This window comes from Camelina sativa, chromosome 9 (genome assembly GCF_000633955.1).
Source record: "Camelina sativa cultivar DH55 chromosome 9, Cs, whole genome shotgun sequence".
Taxonomy (NCBI): Eukaryota; Viridiplantae; Streptophyta; class Magnoliopsida; order Brassicales; family Brassicaceae; genus Camelina; species Camelina sativa.
The window spans coordinates 6,297,481-6,309,217 of record NC_025693.1 but is presented as its reverse complement, the minus strand read 5'-3'; the positions used below and the strand labels follow the sequence as shown (position 1 = coordinate 6,309,217).

At 35.4% G+C, this 11,737-nt stretch overlaps 1 pseudogene; it reads right to left on the bottom strand.

Moving 5' to 3' along the window:
* The window catches only part of LOC104710609, an 11,490-nt pseudogene continuing 6,123 nt past the window's right edge, over positions 6,371-11,737 (bottom strand).

The following is an 11,737-nucleotide window of genomic DNA, read 5'->3' as shown; positions in this document are numbered from 1 at the left end:
ACTCCCCTGTGATGGATGCAACGACTTTTAGGTATCTAATAAGTCTGGCCGTAAGAGAAAATTTAGATTTGCGGTTAATGGATGTTGTAACTGCATATTTGTATGGTCCACTGGATAATAAGATTTATATGAGATTACCAGAGGGTATAGAACACAAGAAAAGTGGTTCTCGAGACCAATATTGCATAAGGCTAGAAAAATCGCTTTATGGACTGAAACAGAGTGGTCGAATGTGGTACAATAGACTTAGTGACTATTTGACCAAAGAAGGCTATAAGAATGACCCAATCAGTCCATGTATATTCATAAGAAAGTTTGCAAACAAAGGATTTGTGATAATAGCAGTATATGTGGATGATTTAAACATCCTTGGAACCTCTGGGGAAATCGCCCAAACAGTCGAATATCTTAAGAGAGAATTCGAAATGAAAGACCTAGGCAAGACAAAATTCTGTTTGGGATTACAGCTTGAGTACATAAACAATGGGATCCTTGTGCATCAAAAGGCATATACAGAAAAGGTACTCAAGAGATTTAATATGGAGCAAGCTCACTCATTGACTAGCCCAATGGTTGTGAGAAGTACACAAGTGGATAAAGATCCATTTGCTCCTAAGAAGGACAATGAAGAAATTCTTGGTCCTGGAGTGCTTTACCTCAGTGCTATAGGAGCGTTAATGTTCTTGGCTAGTCACACTAGGCCAGATATAAGCTTTGCCATGAACCTCCTAGCAAGATACAGTTCTTGTCCGACCAAAAGGCATTGGAATNCTAAATGGAAAGAAGCCATTGATGTGGAGTTAAACTCTTTAAGGAAGAGAAGTGTGTTTGGTCCGATCTTGAGGACAACACCTGAAATTAAACCAGTTGGACATAAGTGGGTCTTTGTAAGAAAGAGAAATGAGAAGAATGAAATTGTAAGATACAAAGCACGGCTTGTAGCACAAGGATTCTCTCAAAGACCCGGCATAGATTATGAGGAGACATACTCCCCTGTGATGGACGCAACGACTTTTAGGTATCTAATAAGTCTGGCCGTAAGAGAAAATTTAGATTTGCGGTTAATGGATGTTGTAACTGCATATTTGTATGGTCCACTGGATAATAAGATTTATATGAGATTACCAGAGGGTATAGAACACAAGAAAAGTGGTTCTCGAGACCAATATTGCATAAGGCTAGAAAAATCGCTTTATGGACTGAAACAGAGTGGTCGAATGTGGTACAATAGACTTAGTGACTATTTGACCAAAGAAGGCTATAAGAATGACCCAATCAGTCCATGTATATTCATAAGAAAGTTTGCAAACAAAGGATTTGTGATAATAGCAGTATATGTGGATGATTTAAACATCCTTGGAACCTCTGGGGAAATCGCCCAAACAGTCGAATATCTTAAGAGAGAATTCGAAATGAAAGACCTAGGCAAGACAAAATTCTGTTTGGGATTACAGCTTGAGTACATAAACAATGGGATCCTTGTGCATCAAAAGGCATATACAGAAAAGGTACTCAAGAGATTTAATATGGAGCAAGCTCACTCATTGACTAGCCCAATGGTTGTGAGAAGTACACAAGTGGATAAAGATCCATTTGCTCCTAAGAAGGACAATGAAGAAATTCTTGGTCCTGGAGTGCTTTACCTCAGTGCTATAGGAGCGTTAATGTTCTTGGCTAGTCACACTAGGCCAGATATAAGCTTTGCCATGAACCTCCTAGCAAGATACAGTTCTTGTCCGACCAAAAGGCATTGGAATGGTATTAAGCATGTTCTGTGTTACCTACAGGGAACGACAGACTTTGGTCTTTACTATACTAACTATAACAACGATGGTTTAGTTGGTTTTGCTGATGCAGGTTATCTATACGATCCACACAATGGTAAGTCAGAAACAGGTTATGTGTTTACACACGGCGGTACAGCGATCTCTTGGCGTTCCATGAAGCAGACTTTGGTAGCCACATCCTCAAATCACGCGGAGATCCTAGCCATACATGAAGCCGGCCGTGAGTGTGTTTGGCTGCGGTCTATGACACAGCATATACGGACGGATAGCGGTTTAGAAAACAACAAGGGAGCAACAGTCATCTACGAAGATAATACAGCCTGCATCGCACAACTCAAAGATGGTTACATCAAGGGAGATCGGACGAAGCACATACTGCCTAAGTTCTTCCACACACATGAACTACAAAAGGCCGGAGAAGTTCAAGTGGTGCAAGTTCAATCATGCGACAACTCAGCCGATCTCTTCACCAAATCTCTACCGACTACAACATTCAGGAAGCTCACGCACCAGATTGGAATGCGGAGGCTCAAGGACTTAGAGTGATGCTTGGAACAGGGGGAGCAATGTGTGCTGTACTCTTTTTCCTTCACCAAGGTTTTGTCCCAATGGGTTTTCCTAGTAAGGTTTTAATGAGGCAGCATCCCCTTAGCACATTGCAGCGATCCCATCCTCGCATAGGTACGGTCATCTCGTCCAAGGGGGAGTGTTGTAAAACACTTGATGGACTCAATCCGACCGGCCCACTATTAGTCCTTAGTTACGGTCCATTGTACTTAGGCCCATCGGCCATGTGTTAAGGCCCATTCGGCCATGTCATTAGTCTTAGTCGGTTTTGTACTTGGTCCCTATGGGAACCTATATATATGTTGTAACCTCCCTTGATATCAATAATAAGAACAAGAGATTTCCCTAACTCTCTAGTTTCACAACAATATTAACATTTTTGAAGTACATTTTGGTTTATGCCCTTTAAGTTTTATTTATTTAATTTTTTTTTACAACATTAACCCCTAAAATAATTCCATAAATAACATTGCAAAGAAACTCAAATACTAAACTTTCTAAAATTTACAACATTTGTTACATTTGTTGCCATAAAATCTTAACAACATCTATACATTCTGATTCCTCCAAAAACAACTCTACCCATTAAAGTTTTAACCCATTAAATCTCCCAAAACTATTTTTATGGATGCTAGAATCTCCCAAATTTAAATGATATACAACAGATTTTCCATAACAAAAGTTTACAACAGATTCTCCATAATTATATTAACATTAATAAATTTCCTAAACCGAAAATCCAATTATAAAATGTCTTATTAAATATGTTGAAAACACCCCATATAATTTGGTTTATTTTTTATTTTTTGAGGAATTACCAAAAAAAATAAAATTCTATTAATTATCATAAACTATATATATTGACATGGAAAAATTATAAACTATAAAAATATGCTAATTTGGTAAAACAATTAACATAATTAAACTTGATAAAAAAACTTATTTTGATTATTATTTTTTTATGCAAAAACTTATTTTGATTTTGGTGAGACGAGTTGACATTAATTCCATATAGGGAGTTAAGTGGAATTGTTTTTTTTTTAAACACTTTTAGATGTGTACCAGGAGATAAATGTATTACTAGACTATACATATACCACACGGGTTAAAACCTTGAAAACACTACAAAAATCCTATACTTTGAATACTTATATCATATACATGTAAAATTTTATATTTCTAAAATTAATAAAATAATAATAAAACAACAAATAAATAAAATAAAAATTTTAAATTTTTAAAATTAAAAATATTGTCCTGCGTTGTACCGCGGGTTAAATCCTAGTTAATATTATATTTTGTGCATGTGTTTTATCCTTTAAGTTATCCTTTAAGTTAACATATAAATCTTATATTATATTTTGTGAAATTTTCTAGAGTATAACTTAAAGGATAAATATAATATGATTTATGTATACCATAACTAATATGAGTATTATAAGATATCTTCACATGTAAGATACATATTTGTTATAACTTAGAACTAATACTGAAGGATATCTTGTGCTAACAATATTAATACAGAGGTGGGTGTGGGTGTGTGTATATACTATATAGCACCAGAAACAACCATAAAAAAAAAACTAACAAAAACAAACATCTACCCAGAAAAAAAAATTATGAAAAACCTTTCATTTTTTTATAATTGTTTTTTGCATTTACATGTTTGACCATGTATCCGGCGGCATGTTCAGAATTGGGAACAAACTCATTCGAAAAGCTCTTATGGATAAGATGTTATTCCAAAGATGGCGTAATAGGTCCAAAAATAATACCAACTGGACAGGATTGTAAAATTGGTTTTATGGCTGTCATATGGGGTACAACTTGTTACATGTGTACTTTGAAACAATGACTAAATTATAAACATTATCAAAATTTTATAGCATTTAGGCAATTCAATTGGTTTGATGAAGGAAATCTGTGGGATTGGAGAGCTAGAGAAGATGGGATCTATTTAAAGAGATAAGATATTTTCAAAAATGATAATATGCATAAAGTGTATGATTGGATGACTTAAAAAAATTATAACAAGCTATGTCAAAATAAAAAGGTTGTACTATTATTTTAAAGTAAAATTTATATATAGATAAACGCAAAAAGCATCAGAAAAATGTAACGTAAATATGTAATTAAAAACACAAAAATAAAGTACAACTCGTTACGTACCAAAGACAGAAAGAAAAGCTCAGATTCGTTATGTACCGAAGAAAGCAAGAAGAAGCTCATATTCATTACACGAAAATTCTATTATATAAATACGTGAAAATGTCTTTTACTATTCGCACTACTAAATCTATACTAGTATTTTTGCAGCAGTTTTTGCTCAAAAATCTGTTTTGGAAAGTTTTTGCATTTAATACCATTGAATGCTTATATTCATATCCAAACAAGTTTAGTTAATTTTCTCTATTATCTTTATAACAAAACAGAATTAAAATATTTTAAATATCCATATATATATAATATTCTATAGTTAATATAGATATTTAGAATATTTCTTTTATATTAAAAAAATTATTCTCCTATCATCTTTAAAAAAAAAAAAATTTAAATGTAGTGAATCATCATATAATACATAAAGTTAAATAAAAATGTGTATTTTATTCTACATATATTGTGATTTGATTTTTTAAAAGGAACATATATTACTCAATTAATATAAAAAGTGTATGTTAAACATACATATATAGTAAATTTATAGTATATAGTAAATTACAGAATTTTAAGAAAATTATAATTTATAACTGATATATCTAAACTTAATAAAAAGTTAAAAAAATATAAATATTTAAACATACTAAAATTTCAAAATAACACAAACGAGTTAATATTACATGACGGGTTATATGACATTACATGATTGAACTGATAATACTAAAAAATAAACTATCAGTAATATGATATTTCAATACGAAATAAATCCTCATTTTAATGTTTTAACAACACCAATATAAGATATGTCGAATCAAACTGATTTAATTAAGATTGTAGTTAAAAAAAATTATTGTGTGGCATACCACGGTTTATATATTAAATCACTAAAATTAACATAAGAATATATTAGTAAAATTAGTATTAAAATAGTACATTAACAAGAAAAAATTTAAATAACTTACCCCGCGGTATACCGCGGATCATAATCTAGTATATATATCTAAGTACAACAATGTGGGAAACGAAAATCCCATTAATCACCCAAATATCCCAACAGTAAAAAAAAAAAAAAAAGTATATACAATAGTTTACAAGGAATCAAACAAGTGCAACTTTGGTAGATAACCATGAGTTTAAAAAGAATAGAGAAAATAGCCTTGTGTCAGAATTTATTGGTAAATAACGTTTTGTGGAGTGGAAGAAATACTAAAATATCCCTACGTTATTTTGTTTTTACAGAATGGAACACTAATCATTTACGAGATCTAATGTTATATAATTCTAAAAAATCACATGATATAATAGTGTAAAATTATTAAAATTCATGTGATTTTGTGATATAACATGATATATGAACAAAATATCTATGTTGTTGTGTAGAATTGTTAAAACTCATGTGATTATGTGAAATAACATGATATATGGACAAAAACATCATGTGATTCTATTTCATAGCATGAAATTTTATACGTATTTTGAATATCAGATCTAGTTTTAGATGTTACGTCGGTGAGTGGCGGAGAACTCCGACGGAGGAGAAAACAGAGAATAGACTGTGATGAAAGAAGGATAGATTTCCAGAGAGAAAGAAAGATAAAATTGGTGGTAAAGAGATCTGATGAAAGAGAGATAAGAGAAAAAGAAAAAAGAAAAAGATTAAATCTGAGGGTGGTAGTGAAAAAATAAAAAATTAAAAGGAATTAAAGAGATTATGAATATGGTGGTGATGGTGGCTGGACACTGGCATAAGAGAGATAGATATGGAGGAGAGAAGATGACTGAAAGAAAGAGAAAAATAAGAGAAAGAGAGAAAAAAGGAAGAAGGAAGAAGAAGAGCTTCGCAATTTTAAGTTGCATGGTCGACAGAACTACATGGGTCATAGTTATTTTATGAATTAATTCCAAAAGTATAGTCATCTAGTATATATACTCATCAAACAATGTCCATAGAAGCAAGTCTAAGCTGTTTCTCAAGAGGCAAGTGATCTCTGAAGGCTACACAAATGTAATGCATTACTTTCATAATCATTGGTGCTTTTTCTCTTTCGCTTTCCTCAATCTGCTGTGAGCTTAGCCTTGCATTGGCGTCTGTGTCAGTTGCAAAATTGTAAATACGTTCCAATGAAGTCCATAGAAACGAGATGAAAGGCTCTGCGACCACTTCATAGATGGGATCAGACAGGAGAGAATTTATGGTAACAGACATATCGCTCAACACCGTGGAGCGGTCTAAAGTGAGAAACGGCATGTATTCGCAGCAGATGCTACAGAGAAGGCCAACAAAGAGAATTGCCTGTAAAAGGATAAAAGCAGATTTCAACATAGAAGAAAGAAAAATTTCTTTTGATGAATGAGTTATGACATTGACATTGAGGCTTACAGTTGAAGGATGGCTAGAAACGCAGCTGATTTCAACTGCATCAACGAGCCACTGTCTTTTGATTCCTCCTTCGGCGTGATGCAGAGCCGCTACTATCTCAATCAACACGTCCCAAATACCTAACAAATACGACAACTTTGATTGTACAATGATCTTTGATTGTACATATCTAGCTTACATATAGCAATTGAGGATAGTAACTGACCTGACTGTTCACAATTTAATATAATAGCCTTCAGTTTTCCTAACTCGGAAAATGGAATTGAGCCAAGTTTTGCTAGCTTGGCTTTTGCCTGGATCTTCTTAAGATCACCTTGGAAGTCTGTCTTTCCGTTTCCAGGTTCAACATTTGAAACCTGATACGAGAAAAAAAAAACTCACACAATTAAACGATGAGATGTCCACAAAGATGGTACGTAGCTTACAAACTGGCAAACAAAAGATGCATGATGCAGATATTACATACCTGCAGGAATTTGTATAACCAATCCAGACGCGACTTCTGCAAACATCTAACTGCCTCTGACCACTCTTTCACCGAACCCATCTGATCTGCTATAGGAGATTGTGATGCTACTGGTAAGACAGCAAAAACCAACTCTATGCATTTTTCAATCTTTGTGATGTATTCTGAAGAATCAAGCGAAGTTTCTTCAAGACACTGACTCAGGNCAACATTTGAAACCTGATACGAGAAAAAAAAAACTCACACAATTAAACGATGAGATGTCCACAAAGATGGTACGTAGCTTACAAATTGGCAAACAAAAGATGCATGATGCAGATATTACATACCTGCAGGAATTTGTATAACCAATCCAGACGCGACTTCTGCAGACATCTAACTGCCTCTGACCACTCTTTCACCGAACCCATCTGATCTGCTATAGGAGATTGTGATGCTACCGGTAAGACAGCAAAAACCAACTCTATGCATTTTTCAATCTTTGTGATGTATTCTGAAGAATCAAGCGAAGTTTCTTCAAGACACTGACTCAGGCCCTTCCAACAAGAGACCCTGAATGAGCTCTTCTGTTCACAGCTATATGCTTGGTCTGAAGATAGCGAGATTACAAAGCAAGAGACATCGTCAAATAATTTATTCATTCTTGAACCTGAGAATACTCTCATTAAATACCCTAGATGACAGAGCAGGCATGACTGGAGACTTTGCTCTAGCGCCTTGAATCTGGCTAGTTCAGACAATTCGTCCAGAAAAGCTAGAAGTTCATCAAATTCTCTTGCGTGGGCTAATGAAAATTTGAAGCACTCTTCCCTAAGAGTTCCTTCCTTGGGAACATCCCCTGATTGCGATACATCAGTCTGAGTGTCTTGTTTCATTAATCGTCTTATTGTTGCTCCCCAGTCCAAGTTTGGCAATCTTGGAGCATGAGACAAACACCGCAAAGCACTTTCCAGTGTGCCAATATTCAGAGGGCTACCAGCCTAAAATTCAACAAAGATTAATAAGTATGAGAACAGATTGCGGTCTATTTCCAAACTAATCTCCTTATACTTTACTATAGCAGCAACATAATGAAAACAATTTCAAGTTTTTTTTTGTTCCACCTACAAGAATCAAGAAAGCCTTTAAGTTTAACAGACATACCAAAGGAAATCTTGGATTTGTCAGGCCTTGAGCAAGTTTCATGACCATGGTATGTTCAGGAACATTGTGAGAGATGGAATTACGATGAGAGGCATCAGATTGGTTTTCATTGCTGAGACTTGATGCTTCCTCGGACCGCATGTAATTTCTAAGAATTGAGATTGCCCATGCAGCATAATGTTGGAGCTGGCGATCCTTGGTATTTTGCGCGATAAGAAATATTTCTTGCACAACTGGCGTCAACTGCTGAGTAAAATATGCGTTTGAAAGCAAAGGACCTGACACATAAGAGATTTCCTGTAGCAAAATAAATGAATGTTAGGAACCCAAACACATTTATCTAAATGGAAATAAATCAAGTAATGATCTTGACAAAAAGATAGACCAAAGAACTAACGTTTTCATCAGAACTGGCTGGAGAAGCACGGGGTAGCGGATGGGAATACACCAAATTCCCAGCACCTGCTCCTAAAACATTAACAACTCCGAGCATGCCTCCAAAGTGAGCAACTGGTGGGTAAAGTCCAGAGTAACATGTCTTGAACAGTTCTAGCAACCCTTTAACAGACTCAATCTTAACAGGGTGGATACCTTCATTCAAAACAGAACCAAGGAGGTCTCCCGCCCCAATACAGGATGCCATCAACAACCTCTTACGTAAAGCACCAGACTTTCTAACAATAACCAACTCGGAAATAAGGTCCTTGAAACAACCGATTAGATGATCTACCTCATGTGCATCAAACAGTTCTACTTTTTGGCAGAAAGTGATCACAATAGGAAGTGCAAGGCAGGAACCAACTGAAAACAGTCTCACTGATACCTTACAATCAGAACCCGGAGTTTGCTTAAGAGAATCTGCATATGGGATCCATGATACAATCAGGTTTTTAATCTTTACAACAGCGTCTTTCTTCCCAGCTCTGTATACTGCACCAACTGACATCCCCAAACCTATAATGAGTCCAGCTATACCCCATGTATCATCATCAAAATCATCAGAACTCTCATCCAACAGCTGAGGTAAACCTATAACGTTGTCTTCCTTTCCAGGTGGGAACAGTGCAGACAAGCTTTCTAGGATATCACACGGAGTGTGCAGGAAACAATGTAATATTGAAGATAGCAACCTCAGTATCCTCCCTAGGAGCCGTTCTTCTTGGTTCCAGTAGGAGTCCCTGTCCATATCAGAGCTGGCAGAGGCTTCAGTCCGAGTGAGCAGATCTTGGCATGAAAAACCCAATCCAACGCCACAGGCTCCTTTTACAAGAGTGCTTTTACTGCTACACAAAACCTGAAAGACATGAGAAATATTTTTAAGTGGAAATGAATCATGTAAGGAGTGAGAAAGACCAAGACTGATTGTGCATGCAAATTTCCTACAAAGTATGCGTTTTCACAAAAGAGTTAGCACTGTAAATTTTTCCCGCAACTCATAGGTATAGGAAGTACCTCAAGAAGCCCAGATATATTCTGAAATTTCTGCTTGTGGTCAGTCACATGTAGGGACGACGAAATCAATCCAAGAGAAATAGCAGCCGTCCACTGACGGTGTTCATGCTCATGCTCCAACAACCAACTCAACAGAAATTTTGATGCAGTCGCTTTAATATTATGAGCAGCAGCTGGCAAAGCCTGAAACAACAAACAGATTAAAATACGTATTGAGACAGTTGACCACTACAGATATGGAAACACATTTCTATGAAATCTTACTGCACATAGTGCACCCAGCGCCAGTGCTATGTTTTCTGCACACCTCGGAAGAGCTTCTTCCGCCATATGTACCAAACTCTTCATGAAAAGCACAACATAATCCCAATTAATGTTTGAACACTTAGAATGAAGCATCCGAATTAAGCTGCAACAGAAAAAAACTATCTCAAACCTTCATGATTTTGTTTGCAGCATTAGAGGTTTTATCCAATGGTAATTCTTTAGTCGTTGCATCAATGGACAAAATATTAGCTCTCATCCAACGCCGCATAAAAGCTTTCAGTGATTGCAGGGAAATAAGAGCAAGGGAAATATTTCTTGAGAGCTGGAGTGATTTGACTACTACTTTAAATGCCTCCTCATATTGACCATGAACATCACGAAAGCTCTGCGATCAACAATATGAAAGTCAGTATGCAGAAGTATAGAAAATCTCCTAGCAGAAATTTGAATTTACAATACTTACTCTTGATGACCCAAACTTCACATCTCTAGGGTTATAAGATAGACATAATAATGCCGCACCAGGTAGTTCACCAGTCTTCATTTCTTTCCCTGTGAATCAGATGGTGCTGCACTTAGTTTATGTGGAGTACAAAGAATATTACATAGCTGATTATTTGGAATATTTAGCGAAAAGGTATACATAACGAATAGAACTGAGTATTTCATAATGCAACTGTATCATAAGTTTCAAAGCACAGCAAGAACTGAAAATTATTAAGTTAAGTTAGTTATTAGGCATAAAAGGAGCACAAGTAAAAATTCCCAATCTCAAGGTTTTATTTATTTATTCCAATTCACTAATTGTGTTAACAATTTAAGGACTATTTTAGTTGAAAATCAAACTACACCTGCGGGGAAGATGACCTGAGGTATCACATCCAGCAACTTTTCAATCTTATTACCAGGAAGTTTTTTCTGTCTTACATATCTACGCCGGACGCTGTTAGGTCAGAAAGAGAAGTAATTTTAATATGATGATGATGAGATTCTAAACCAGGAAAAGTTTCGTTACATTACAAGCTCTATACCTGTGCTCATGAATCATGATCTTGATTGAAAGGTCTTCTAAAGCATTCAAAATTTTCGCATTTGTCTCCGAGAAGAACATATATGCACAATTATTGTTGAAGTCAGAAAATTTTTTTTCCATAAATGATACCTGAAAAAAATGGATCATGATTAGATAAAAGTGTTATATTAATAGTTTAGAGCCAAAGATGGTCTGGAACATACCAAAAGAAGACGTACAAGAGACTGAAATCCAATACTTACCTCATATTGACCCAGGGCCACTATGGCAGACACTCGTGCCTTTGTCCATAGGGAATCAAGAGGCATCTGCATAGAGCTCCCAATTTCCCACAAAATGTTCAAAACGTTTTCTGCATCTTCCGGATATGCTTCGGCATCCATTGCACCCCACTTTAGAAGAAGGCATACACTGCAACATATTCACCAAAGCAATGCTAGTTATACATCAAATATTTTTTCAGACACCTCAAACAGCAATGGCTA